This window comes from Gossypium arboreum, chromosome 8 (assembly GCF_025698485.1).
Source record: "Gossypium arboreum isolate Shixiya-1 chromosome 8, ASM2569848v2, whole genome shotgun sequence".
Taxonomy (NCBI): Eukaryota; Viridiplantae; Streptophyta; class Magnoliopsida; order Malvales; family Malvaceae; genus Gossypium; species Gossypium arboreum.
In genome coordinates this window covers 21,247,651-21,263,117 of record NC_069077.1, presented here as the reverse complement: position 1 = coordinate 21,263,117, position 15,467 = coordinate 21,247,651, and the positions used below count along the sequence as shown (strand labels likewise).

At 32.1% G+C, this 15,467-nt stretch overlaps 1 pseudogene; it reads right to left on the bottom strand.

Annotated features, from left to right (window-relative positions):
• Positions 1 to 3,523: 3,523 nt before the first annotated feature.
• LOC108468716 (uncharacterized) lies at positions 3,524 to 15,264 on the bottom strand (annotated as a pseudogene).
• Between the last annotated feature and the right edge of the window lie 203 nt (positions 15,265 to 15,467).

Here is a 15,467-nt window from a genome sequence, read left to right as displayed (position 1 = left end):
CCTGCTACGAGTTAAGGAAAAGTTAGTTGAGCTTTCGACTTTTCAGCGAAGCATAAAGTGGAGTGTGTTTGGGATTGCTACTCATAGACACGAGTCATGTGTTATTTGGGAATTTAGTAGTAGCATAAACCCTACTCTAAATTTCGAGTGTAAGTTTTCTTGTATCTATATTCGTTTTGTGGTTTTGTGCTTATATGATTATGAAATTGTGCATGGTGATGAGAACAAATATGTGATATGTGGATATGGTAACTGTTGTGAAAAGTGCAAATGTATACATGATATATATATGTTATATGAAATTGATAGTGTTTTGCAAAAGATGCTAACATGCAGTGATAGTGCACAGATAATCGGTAAATGAAATGTGATTGTTTTTCAAATATTTTGGCCTTGTGAACTTGAAATCGTTGGATATAGTTGGCATACCATAGGATTGTGAGTACTCACTTATATGTACAGTGATTTTTGGTGTTGAGGCCCTAATACATGTTGGAGGGATAAGGGAATGTAAGCTAAACTCTATTCAACGAGACATGTTAGGGGAAATAAAGAGTGTTAGCTATATGTTTCGCTTTTAATACATGTTTGACTCTATGAGTCACTTGGTGTGATTGAAGATCCGTGTATCTGATGTTTGATGATAGAGCTTACTATATGTTTCATAACTCAAGTGCCAAACTATCTTATTATATGTGACTGCGTGAATCATGTTTTATGCTTAAATGAATATGTGATATGAGATTTATGCCTGAATGAGTATGCAATTGCTATGTAAATGGACTACTAAATAATACATGAATAAGTAAGGTATGACACTAGTCATAAGAATAATGTGTTTGTGCTATGTGGTTGTTTGTAGATGCATGATGACATGTTTGCATTGTGGTTATCCTACTCATTCACTGAGCTTGTTAAAGCTCACCCACTCTTTTCAACATATGCAGTTTAGTGACGTTTTAGTGTAGGCGGTGTGGTTTTCTGAGGGAGTGATCCATGAAAGACTTGTTAATTCTCGTAGGTGTTCATTTATATATTTACGTATTGGGGAATAAGGCAATGTAGTAGACTTGTTTAATGTCATGATGTGTTAAGACTATTTTTCGATTTTGCTTTTGTTGTTTTAAAGGTGTGTGAGTTTATATATTTGTTTCAGTTTATGAATATTGATAATGGCATGATGATACTTTCTCAAACATGTTTTTGGCATTTTGAACTATTGATTAAGCTGTTTGGATGGTTAGTTGTCTTAGTAGTTGATGCATGATGATTAGAAACATATTTGGAATAAAAATATACACTTGTAAGCTGTATTTTTATGTTCAGAGGCAGAGGTATCGATATTCTAGTTTTTAAAAATGACACCTCTATGCTTTGAAATGTGCAGGAAGTCAGAATATAGATTTGGTATCAATACCCTGACTCGAGTACCGATACTTAAGGTAGATTTATCGATACTTTAAGAAAGGTACTGATAATTTTTTATGTTTTGAATTTTGGTGAGAAACAGAATGCAAGTTTGGTATTGATTTTTCATATGGTATTGATACCATGTTGGGAAAATATCGATACCCTAAGGTCAATATCGATACCCACGTGATTGTCTTGGAAATTGTTATAATAACCATTAACATTAAGCAAACCAACGGGTTTTTTATGTTTGAAGAAAGATGACCAAGAGGCTATGCAAAATATTTCCTCTAATGTACCAAAACCTTCTGGTAAGGCAATGCATCAGCAATGTCGTACATAATCTCTAACTGTTTAGAAATACTCCAAATTGGTAGTTCTTTACCAATGGTTGGTCCACATTGTGCATTTTCTTTGAACACTCTTGGGATTATTCCCAAAACTAAACTCCCTTTAACATATGTTGATGTAGCCATTGATCCCATTAAACCCATACTTCCCCCTCCATAGGTTAACTTAGTTTTTTCGTTGGCTAGCACTTCACCCAATTTTATAGCCATATCTGTAAAAGTTTTATCTTTTCTTGGATAAGATCCACAAAAAAAAAACACAAATATTTTCATACTTTTGAGTTGAAGTACTTGCCATGTTTTTTTTAGTGTTTGGATGTGAGTGAGGGAGTGGTGAATTATAAAAGGTTCGAACCCCACATAGAGTAATAATGAAATAGAAAGATAAAATAAGATGTCAGGAAAAAAATCAAACAAATCAGATGCAAATATTTCTCGAGAAAAAAATAAAAAGGAACATGCCACAATTAGTCATTAGGTACATAAAAACATGAATCTCGAGACAATAATACGGAAGAGAAAAAATCATCACGTGTGACAGAAAATCTAAAAACAGACAGTCATAAAATATCCATATTAAAAACCAATTTTTTTTTATTTTTTTCCAAATAGTTGAGATCAAGGTAAATAACATAGATACAAACATCATTTAAAATGCATGAAAGATATGATTATTTCAAATGAAGATTAAAGATTGAGAATTATTTACAATAGTTGTGATTATGGCTCACATCTTCCTCCGGTTTTACGTCTAGTAGCTACTTAAATGCCTTTTATGAGTCTAGGATTAGCTTACCATCCAGTTTTCTTATAAACTGGCAAACAGGGTTTTTTATCGTCAGATTCCCAAGACGATTCCATTCATATTAGAACTAAGACCATAAATCAAGAATTTCATTTTGCATAGCTCCACTAGGATGGGTCTCAAGAGAAATTTGAATGTCTCCAAAATTCTCCTTACACAATCCATCCTTAATGAATATTATTTTATCTTCTCGATTTACAGATGCCATCCCAATAGATCGACACCGACCATTATAGATCCATTTGGCACACTTGTGACAAATCACTCTAAGGCGCTTTGCTTTTCGCTTTCTTGCATAACTACTCCTACATGTGCCAGGTAAGTGCAAAAAAGGAGAATATTCCTCAAATCGTACCTTTCCTTCAATGATCGCTCGAATGTCTGTAGGCATGCCCTTATGCATGAGCATCATTAATCTCTTGCATCTAACCTTGTAAAGCTTCACTATCATATTTTTAAGGAGACAAGAAAATCATTTGTGTAACTTTGAAACAACATTATCCATTTTGAAAACAAGTTTGAGAAAAATATTAGAGTACTTTGAAAGCAAAGAAAACGAGATGGGAGAGAAGAGTGAAAGGATTTGAATTTGAGAAAATTTAAAAGTAAGAATATACAATATTAGTTTTATAGGTACCTGATGGGATCAACTATATAGTCACAGAGTATCGTTATTCGCCCTTTAACCGGGGTAAAAAAACAAAAGAGAATTGAAATAAATAGTAACAATAACAACGATAATAATATTTATAATAATATGTGTACAGGCTCAAATCTACCCGGGCCCATACAAAAACCAAAATAATAAAATAACAAAATAATAAAAATCCAATAAATGTCCATAGTCCATTTTACAACAACCCATATACAATTGAAGCCCAAATTTTAAACTTATTTTACAACAAAGCCCAATCTTAAAACGCCCAAATAGCCAGGGCAAATTGAAACTTCTGGAACCCTAGGGTTCCCTTGCGCAGCAGCCTTCACGAGCAGCCTCGTCACATCGCACGTGCTCCTCTGTGCCTCTGTACACTCCCACGAACGACTTCTCCAGCTGGCTCCTCCTGCAACAGACTAACAAAAACAACAAACAGGCCATGGACAGCGAATAACAGCAGGGAAATTTGTATTTCTTATTTATTTTATTTTTAGTTTTCGGCTATAAAACCGAATGAAATGGAATGTAAAGGGGGATCTTTCTTTTCCCATTACGCATACAAATCTGTAAAAAAAAGTTTGAATAGAAGAAAAACAGTTTTGAAGAGAGGTTGAAACGGTGCCGTGTAGAGTTGGGTGAGATCCGCGCGTCAACCTATTTTGCAACCCGAATCCTCGCTTTTTCGCTTTAATTGGTTAATTTGCACGATTGGTCCTTCGTTTTTGCGCAAGCCTTTTAATTGATCCATATTCATATGTTATTTTATTTCGAATTTTTCTTAAAATTTGCGTATATTTTCAATTTAATCTGCAGCTCAACGCAGCGTTTTGGGACTTGGGTTATTTCCAGTTCTAGTCCCTGTGTATTCTAATGTGTGGCGCGCTGGTCCAAATTTCAACCTCATTGATTTATTTTATTTATAAATAATCCTTCCAATTTTGTTTTAATTTCAATTGAGTTTATTTTATGTGTTATATTCTTTTGGATTTATTTGTTTAGTTATTTATGTAATTATTTTTTTAAAACCTATTATTTTAACATATTATTTTGAACTATTTTTTAATTCCATTTAGTTTTAGTTTTTTTTAATTTTGCTTTTATATATTGATTGAGTTGTTTTACTATATAAGTTATTGTTTTAAAATTCTCTTTATGTAAATTCATATTTAAAATATTTATGTAATATTCATTCTCATACATTGATATTTATATATACATATACATATTTTATGTCAAATTACTTATTTGAATCTTCTTATGATCATGTTCATGAAATTTTTCTTTAAGATTTCACTTATATATATTATTTGTTTCTTTTAAATCCAATTTTGGTATTATATATTTTGTTTGTTTCAAATATTTTCCTATATTATTATTCTCTTATATATGCATTGTTTGTACTAAGATTTTTACTTCGTGTATATTAATTATTGTGGATAAATTAATCTTGTTTTGAATTATTTTGCATGAACATTAATTTCATGTTATATAAATGGTAGTTTATTCTTCTACATATTTTTATACGGTCATATTTATCTTAAAATTTTCTAACATGTACATCATTGGTGTCGAAACATTTTTTAAGAGGTTTTAAAAAACGGGGTTCAACTTTAAAAACGAAAACATGAGTCGCCACCAATCTTTTTAGGTGTGATTGGATCACCTTTAAAGCATTTTGTTTTAAAATCATTAGTTTTGGTCTACGAAATCAGAAAACGGGTTCGGGAGCCGGTTACGTACGAGGAAGGGTTAGCACCCTCGTAACGCCCAAAAATTGGTACCTAATTGATTATCAAAATGTCCTTAATGTAGGAAATTTAACAAAAATTTAAGATGTAATCCTCTTTACAATATTTTGATTTTGAAAATTAGGGTTCACTTGTATCAAATGAATCAAAATATTACATCCAATAAGTTAGGGCGTATTATTTTAAGACATTCGAGACTAAGCTAACCATTTTTGAAAATCCCTATCTTGAGACGTCAAAACGTCATATCCAGTAAGTTTGGACACAACGCTTTGAAATTTCAAGACAGTTGCTCGTATTTTGAAATCCTTTAAAAAATTTTAGAAAGGTGCTTGACTATTTGAACTCAACGAGAAAAGTGGCAACCCAGTAAGTTAGGGCACTACCTTTCTCGAAGTTTCCAAACATCAAGCATTGCTTTTATTTTTATAAAACTTTTAAATATTGTTTTAAATGACCTTTTAGAGTGACAATTCTGTATTACAAAACATAGATATTCAAATAACGTATATTACAAAATATTATAACACTTTATACAAATGCAATCACTATATAAAGGGCCAAATAGAATAATAAAATAATCATGCTAAGCAAATAGGAATATACTCAAAAGAAAACATAATAAATGCACTAATTATATACAATATATCATAAATAAAACATTAAATGATATAAAAAACATGGTAAATATTAATGTGTAAAATATGTATGAGTAAAAATAGATGACATGCATAGAAAATGGATAAATAGAATCTACATAAAATATAAAAATACAATCCAATAATTTAATGTACACATGAATGGATTAATAAATGAAATGATGCATATAATATAATATATCAATGTACATATATATAAAAATATGCATTTGAAAATAAATTATAAAAGTCTAAGATATTACATAACATATAAAATACATAACATAACAATAATACATTAATTCTAAAGTAAAACAAATATTGTATAATAATAAAAGAAATAAGTTTTAAAAATATATGTATAATATAAACAATTGATAAATAGAATGAGCATATAATAAAAAAAGTGATATTTAATAATAAATTTAAAATATAATATATAATAAAAATATATTTATAAGAATAATAATTATATAAAAATATAAAATATATTGGTTTAGAAAAATAATGTATAAAATATCAAATATGTAAAATAATTTATATTTATAATGAAATAATTATATAATATATATATATATAAATATAAGTTTAGAATAATATAAAATAAGTAATTAATGATGAAATATACGTATTATACAAATTATAATATTATAATATCTTCAAAATGTGTAATAATAGAATATAAATAAAGTAATTATTAACATATAAATAAAAATAAGTATATAATATAAGTTAAAACCTTTAATGATAATAATATATAGATAAAATGTATAATAATATAAAAAAATGACATAATAATATATAATAAAATAATTATAATATATAATATAAAATATATATGTAAAAATAATATATAATATATATAAATAATTAATAAATATATAATACAAGTAAAAATATAATAATAATATATAAATAATAATTTAAAATAATAATAATTTTTGAAAAATAATATATAATAAATAATAATAATATAAATAATATATAATAAAATAATTATATAATATATAATATAAAAATAAGGTTAAAAATAAAACAAATAAAATATAAATATATACATATAGATAATAATAAAATAAATATATAGGGTTAGATTTGAAGTTCAATAAAATTACAGGGCGAATTTAAAAAAAATAAAGCTGAATTAAGGTCCTAATTAAAACACGCATAAAACGAAAGGGACTCATTGGGCAAAGCGCCCTATTCCCAAAACGGCAGCGTTTTAATTCTGTGTCTAAAAGGGCCGGGGATCAAATTGAAACCAAAATAAAAATAGTGGGCAAAAATTAAAAATTGCAATAAACTTAATTTAAAAGATGAAAAGACGGAAGGACTAAAGGGATAAATATCCCATTTTCTTAAAACACGCGGACCCTCCGGGTCGGATCGGGTCGGATCCTGGGCCCTATATAAGTTAAATTTTAATTTTAAATTTCATTTCTAACACCCCGTTTTAAAAAAAAACCAAAAAAAACTCTGAAACCCTCTTCCTCGTCCTCTGGCCTGAGTTCCAACAACGGCCGACGGTCACCGCTCAAGGTGCCCATGCGCCACCGTGCACGGCAGTCGGAAGGCCAAAAATCCTTCCTCTTGCAGCCGAAACACAGGTAATACTACTCCTCTTTATTTTAAAAAGTATTTTTGTGTATTACAACTTAAAAAAATGAACTGTTTTCCCTTTGATTTTCAAATCTGTTTTTGGATCGTTTGTTATATTAAAAATACATGTATATATATAAATAACAAACAGAAGGAAATAATAGAGAATAAAAACAGTAAAACCTTTGAATCTGCCGTGAGTTTTTATTTCTTCTATACTGTTTGTACATGTGTGTTTAAAACAAAAAAAAAAACTCTCTCTCATTATAATGTTTAGATATGGACTTTATAGCCACTGTTAACCGATACAAATTTGGTATAAAAATATTTCCTATTTCTTGTCGTGTTTTGCTTCTTTCCTTTGCTGTTTTCTCTTCCTTTTTTTACAGGTAATCACAAGATCTCCGGCGGAGATAAAGGGGACCTTCGTTTGGTGCTTGCAGCGCGAGGAGAAGTCTAGGGTTTCTAACCCTAGCCGAATGCTTCTAAATTTTGGGCCTCTGAGAGTTTGGGTCTGTAACGGGTAGGGATGGTTTAGATCTATTAGGTCGGGTTAGGTATTGGGTTAAGTTTGGCTGATGGATCTGTGTATTTGGGCTATGGGACTGCTTTGGGGTTTTGGGTAGTAACAGTGGGCCTGCTGGGTAGGGTCACGGTTTGTTGGGTCACGGGTCTTGTAAAGTGTAGGTTTAGGTGGGTTATTGGGTTTTAACATTTGTAAAAGGACTGTTAAAAAAAAACTTTTATTATTATTTTTTTGATATTTTGGACTATGCCTTGGCTTCCAATGGGCTGGGCAAAATTGAGGTATTACAATTGGTTTAAAACTTTATGTTGGCATCCATTACTATTTTTATGAATATATTCTATATTATATTTTATTGATAAATTTTGGGTTTAAATTGTTTTGTATAGTTTTTTAAAAAGTTCTTCAGTATAATACTTATTTTGAAACTCATTTATATGTTAAATTTTATATATTATTTACTCTATATTTTTATTTATTTGATGATCTATTTCAAACTCTTATGTGTATTAATCACTTATATACATATCCCTAGCTTTTATGTAAAATATTTCAAGTTCTAGCATATGTTATTTGCTCATCAATCCATCATTTTTAGAAGTTGTTTTTGTATCGTATTAGTTTTATGTTGTTTGGTATCTCATGTGTTAATTGTTTTTATATTATTTCATATATATTTGTTGCACCACATTTACTTGTTTTTATGTTAAATCAATTGTTGTTCACCCATGCTTGTGAATTTGATTATTTGGATTAATTGTATTTAATTCTTCATTTCATATTTTAGTTAAATAAGGCTCTGTTATTTTCATTCACCAAGTACTGTATTTTATGCATGTATATTATCCCATGATTGTTATTTTTTTTGTTTATAAAATGTTGCTTTATGGTCTTCAACTCTTTAAAATCAATGCATTCTGAGATGATTTACAATCATTTATTTAAACTTCTTTGTTAAAAACAAGGCAATATTCAATATTTATAAATTTGGGAAAATGTGCCCTACCGTGTTGGGTACGATTTTTCGTCGAACTAAATATCTGGATATCCTTTTATAATTTTTAACCTAAAAGTTTTTGGAAGTCAAAAATCAATCGTATTTTCAAAGGTATGAAGGATTGTGTCCAATCGTGCTGGATATGATATTGCATACCTTTAAAACGAGAGAATTTTGACGTTCAACTTGAACCGCTTAAGCATTTTAATAAGAATCATGTTTCAAAACTTTTTTAAAATTTAGAGATAAGGATAGCGCTTAATCAATCTGGTACCAATCTTTGGGCGTAGCGAGGGTGCTAACCCTTTCTCCTAAGTAATCGGCTCCTGGACCCATTTTTTTTTTAAAATTTACGTGGACCAAAATTGTTTTAAAATGATTTGTTAGGTGGATCCAATCACACCTAAACCAAAGATTGATGGTGACTCCACATGTTGTTTAAAAGTCAATTCTCGTTTTTCCAAATAAAAAATGGTTTCGACAATATGAACTCTTAATTAATAAAATATATATTTACACCTAAATATTCTTGTAACAAAGAACTGAAAGACAAAGAATTTCATCTTGAGCAATGAGTCTTTGTCCTTTCATCTTGAATACATTAGCATTCTTTGGATTCTCAATGTCGACTGCTCCATGAGGGTACACATGCTTTATAAAAAATGAACCACTCTACCTTGATATTAGTTTTCCAAGAAATAAGTGAAATTGGGAGTTATAGAGCAAAACCTTTTGTCTAACATCAAATGTCTTTCTTAACACCATCTTGTCATGAAAAGCTTTGTTTCTTTGTTTCTTTATTTTTGAATTCTCATAAGCATCATTTCTAAGTTATTTTAGTTCATTAATTTGCAACTTTAACAACTTAGAAGCATAATCAAGATTGGACTTAAGCATTTTAATTGCCCAATATGCCTTATGTTCAATTTCCAAAAGTAAATCAAAAGGTTTTCCATAAACTAATCGATAGGGAGACATGCCTAATGATGTTTTCAAAGTAGTTTGGTAAGCCCATAATGCATCATGAAGTCTTAGAGACCAATCTTTGCGAGTTGGGTTAACCGTTTTTTCCCAAATGTTCTTAATCTCCCCATTTGCAAGTTCTACTTGTCCATTTGTCTGAGGGTGATAAGGGGTTGCAACTTTGTGTGTAATGAAATATTTCTTCATTAATGATTCAAAAATTTTGTTGCAAAAATGTGTGCCCCCATCACCTATAATAGATCGAGGAATTCCAAATTGACTTAAAATATATTCTTTTGAAAACTTAATCACTATTTTGTGATTATTATTTCGACATGGAATTGCCTTTAACCATTTTGAAACACAATCTATTGCAACCAAAATGTATAAGAAACCAAATGATGATGGAAAAGGTCCCATGAAGTCAATACCCCAAAGTCAAAAAATTTAATCACCAAATTTGGATTCAAAGGAATCGTGTTTCATTTTGAAATGGATCCATATTTTTGGAAAATTTCACATGATTTGTAAAAATCATAAGTGTCCCTGAATAAGGTTGGCCAATAAATTCCATATTGTAAAATTTTTGTAGCAGTTTTCTTGGATGAAAAATGACTGCCACATGCCTCAGAATGACAAAAATTAGTGAAACTATGTACCTCATTTTCAGGTATGCATCTTCGAAAAATTTTATTAGGATAGTATTTGAACAAATACGGATCATCCCAATAAAATTCTTTTACCTTGGAAAAATTTTTCCTTTTATCTTGTAAACTCCACTTAGAAGGAATTTTTCCTGTAGCAAGGAAATTAGCAATATCAGCAAACCATGGTATAATAGAGATACTTAAAAGTTGTTAATGAGGAAAACTATCATTAATTAAGGAAGTTTCAAAAGATTTATCACAAACAAGTCTTGACAAATGGTCAGCCACAACATTTTTTACTCTTTTCTTATCTCGAATGGCGATGTTGAATTCTTGAAGAAGAAGAATCCACCTAATCAACCTGAGTTTGGTATCCTTTCTAGAGAGAAGATATATTAAACCTGGATGGTTACTAAAGATAACAATAGATGATCCAATAAGGTAAGATCTGAATTTTTCCATTGCAAAAACTACTGCAAGTAATTCTTTTTCAGTAGTAGAATAATTCATTTAAGAACTATTTAAAGCACTATTTAATCATGGGGTTCCATAATAGGAATAGAAGTGAGCATACTTTTAAGTTTTCCAAAAGCTAGTTCACACCTTTCAGTCCATTCAAACACACTATCCTTTAATAATAGATTACACAAAGGTCTAGATATAACACTAAAATTTTTTATGAATCTCTTATAAAATCCTACGTGTCCTAAAAATGACCTAATTTCCTTTATAGTTTTTGGTATTGGAAAATTGGCAATTAACTCAATTTTTGACTTGTCTACCTCAATCCCTTTTGAAGAAACTATATGTCCCAAAGCAATTCCTTTAGTGACCATGAAATGACATTTTTCCCAATTAAGAAAATTTTTTTTCTTTACATCTGATTAAAACCTTTTCTAAATTGGATAAGCAATGATCAAATGAATCACCAAAAATAGAAAAATCATCCATGAAGTGTAACACCCCAAACCCGACCCAGACGTTACGACCGAATCTGGCGTGTCACATTGAAGCGTTACTAGAAAAGTCATATTTTATCTAAAGTCTTTCTTAGTGTTTAAATAATATCTTCGTTATAGATTAAAGTGAATGGGAGCGGTGCACTAGGTAGGATGCCAGAAAAGAGGAGGTGAGTCAATTAGACTGCTTAAGTACCCAGCTCTCCACGGATCCAATCTTAGACATGCACACAACCATTCCACACTTTAACTGAGTGATTGTTCAGGGAAAACCAATTCGTTTAAAACCATTTAAAAAGGTTATTAATTTTGAAAACATTTTCGTTGCAAAAGCTTTTCCTTGTTATCGCGATATTTTGAAATCAAGTAACCTTTTTAAAACGCGCCCTAGAGCTATTCAATTTCAAACCATTAAAACAATATCATATCTAAGCTAACAAAACATACTAAAAACAATTAAAAATAATTAAAGCGGCCTTATTACAAATTAAAAACCTGAAAACATAAAGGAAATAATCTAAAATAAAAGTGAAGGTATAAACACTTATTTTAAACAGTCCAAATGGCCACTCTGAATCCCTCTAGCTCCAAGTCCACCAATCTAAGGCTCTCCTGCAAAGATGGGAAAAAGGGGGTGAGTTTGGAAAACTCAGTGTGTAAAGTATCCCAACCAGAGCCCAAATCAGTTCAAGCTTTACTGGGCCTAAGCCCTATTCAGAAATCAGAGTTAACTGGGCCTTAGCCCATATCAATATTAATCTGGGCCATAGCACCTTACAATATCAGAGTATACTGGGCCTAGCCCATATCAGTTTCAATCTGGGCCGTAGCCCTATTACAAGTCGAGATATATTGGGCCTTGCCCATATTAACACAGTTGGGCCCATTTCAATACAGTTGGCTCATAACAAAACAGTTTCATATGATTAATGCATGATAACCCCATCCCTCCCTACACTTGCCTCCGTCCATCCCTACACTTCCTGTGGGGAATAAATCACCCACTCCATCCCTACGCTTACAGTGTTAGCACCGGTTGCGGTACTAACTATAATCCGCAACAAAGCTGCTTATATCAGAATATGTGGCACAGCCACCAAAACGGGTTCTTCCTCCATAACAAAACCCAACCCCATGCAGTATGACATGGATGCAGAATATATATATAATTAACAAGGCATGCTTCAGAAAGACAGTCAGATTATAGCGTAAGAACAGTTATTTACCTTCGAGGGGCGTAATCGTAAACTTACCCCTTTAGGGGTATTACAATAATTTTACGTTATAGAGGTATTTCAGTGATTTTATCAGTCTTTTTAGGGTTTCATGCTCATTACAGTTATTAACGTGTCTTCAGAATAATTACCGGACGTTTTTACCGAAATGGGCCCGTTGCCCATTACCCAATTTCAGCCCATCGAAGCCCAAATTCACCGAGGTGCACGAAATTGCGCACTTTGCAATCTTACCATTGAAGTTACCAAAATTATCAATACAACCAATCCCACGAGCGCTCACACGCTTGCAAGTTCTCGAAATGTAGGCTTTTCGGTATTTTAGCTTTTCGGCTTTTGCCGATCTAGTCTACTAATGGGTGTCATTTACACACCTGTTTTTCGATGAAACGTTGACGAGTACCACACACAAGTTGCCTACAATCAATTACTAACACGTTAAACTATGAATCCATAACAACTTATATACAAATCCCCTTACCAATAATCGGCCATTAACACCTTAGGCACTAAAGTTCTTACCTTTGCCGGAATATGGACTAGATGTAAATCTAGTCATTCTAATTATCCAAGCCCTCGATCAGTAGCCTTTAATCCACACTAGAGCAAAACAAATCAAATAACACCACTAAACCCTTTTAGTTTAGTTGACAGGAACCCTTTGCATATAGGGGTTTTTGGCTTTTCTTTAAATCACCAAATAATGGATAGAGAAGGGATTCCGAGCACTTACCAAAGATTTACTTGCCAAAAACGTTCCCAAGTACCTTCCTACTCTCGATTTGTTACAGATCTAACCCAAAATACGAATAGAGAATAGATCTAGGTGATTCGGCTTTTGAAGAAACGAGATGGACAATTGAAGTTTGTGAAGTAGAGGGGAGATGTCGGCAAAAGGATAAGAGAGTTGTAAGGTTCGACTTTTGGCACGGACAAAAGTCTCTATATTCGGCAATAATGAGAAGAGAATCAAAGAGAAATGACTTATGAGTAGGAGTAGAAGATTAAATTTGGTGAAAAAAAGATTAACAAAAAGAATGAAGGTCGATCTCAAAAATAATAATAGATGTGAATAACCCCAACCTAAATCGACTGACACTTAAAAATACCCAAAACTAAACAAAGAAGAAAAACAACCCATACAAGCCAAAATTTTAAGAGCTTTTTTGGCATTTAATTGCCTATAGCTGAATTGGTACTACCATGAGTCCTATTTCGGCATAAAATCCTCCTTCCTAAGTTCAAATTTTCCATGTTTTGCTCCTAAATTTCAGCCACCACTAATTTAAATCCCATCCAAATTCCTTGCACCATCAACGGCAGTCCACCGCTTGATCGACTCAAGCCGCTGCTAGGAGAGTTTCGGTCAAACTCTAAATCTTCCCTACGTGAGCAACAAAATTGGTCTTTCGTGTGCATAGCAACTCAAACTCTAGACCTCATCCTGTCCCTGCGTTCCATATCCTGCTGCAGGCCACTGCACCAAGCTTTCCTTTACACCATAATAGGGTCACAATTAATCTTAATCTATTCCTGCTGAAGCCTTGGTTACTTACGAAATAAAAAGGAAATTTCGCCTACTATACATCTCGAACCTGCGACCTTCTAAACACACACATACGCTGCTTGCCACTGCACCGAAGTTCCTTTCATGACATAATCCTCTCACAATTAATTTATAACCCTTACCTGCTTCAGTTCTGGCCCGCTTTAAAACAAATAAAACAGAATTCACCCGCGCAAGGACTCGAGCCTGCGCCCTCTCCGCGTGCCCAGCACGCTACTGCCACTGTGCCACAGGCACTCCTTGTGTTGGATTATGCTCGCAACTCCTCTTAACCCCTATTTTAACCGCAACCTGAATACTAAAAAAAACAACCATTTGCGTGTGCTGTGCCTTGAACCCAGGCACCTCCCACGCCCTCCTAGCGTACTTAGCCACTGGGCCAGGTGCTTGTTTGTGCTAAAACTCAGCCCAAATTATTAATAAGGCCTACTGCCCAGATTCCCTTAAGAGGCAAAATTTAAGAATTTTGCTAAAGCTATGGGCCGAGCCCCAGACTTTTTCCCACACCATAAACTCTTCGTAATTTATTTAATTACTAAACTAAACATACGAAATAATAATAATAATAATGATAATAATAACATCCAAATTATTCGGGCCATCTTCTACCCGAACCCAGACTCAAGGCCCAATACTTCCAGGCCTAAAAATTGGGGCGTTACATGAAGACTTCTAAAATGCGTTCAACCATATCACTAAAAATACAAAGCATGCATATTCGAAATGTGGCTGGTGCATTACATAATCCAAAAGGCATCATTCGATATGCAAAAGTGCCAAAAGGATATGTGAAAATGGTTTTCTCTTGATCCTTAAGTGAAATTGCAATTTGGTTATACCCAAAATATCCATATATAAAACAATAAAATTCATACCCCGCAACTCTTTCTAAGATTTGATCCATGAAAGGTAAAGGGAAATTATCTTTTTTAGTCACTAAATTAAGTTTCCTATAGTCAATGCACATGTTCCAACCAATAACAATCCTAGTTGGGATTAATTCATTATTTTCATTTTTCACTACAGTAACCCCAGATTTCCTGGGTACAACTTGGGTAGGACTTACCCATTTGCTATCAAAAATAGGATAAATGATTCCATTATCCAAGAGTTTAATGACTTCATTTCTCACCACTTCTTTCGTATTAGGATTAAGTTTCATTCTCACCAAAAAATGAATATTTCAGATTGCATGGTAGTTGTTTCAAATCAAGCATGTGTGCTTGATCAATTGATGGTATTAAAATATCTGTAGTTGCTAGAAGTTCCTCAAACTTTTGTTTCCAATAAAAGTTTTTATCTTATCCTTGAAAAGAATTTAATACAGAATCAATGCATGGATTTTTGTTTCGTCATCAATTTCAA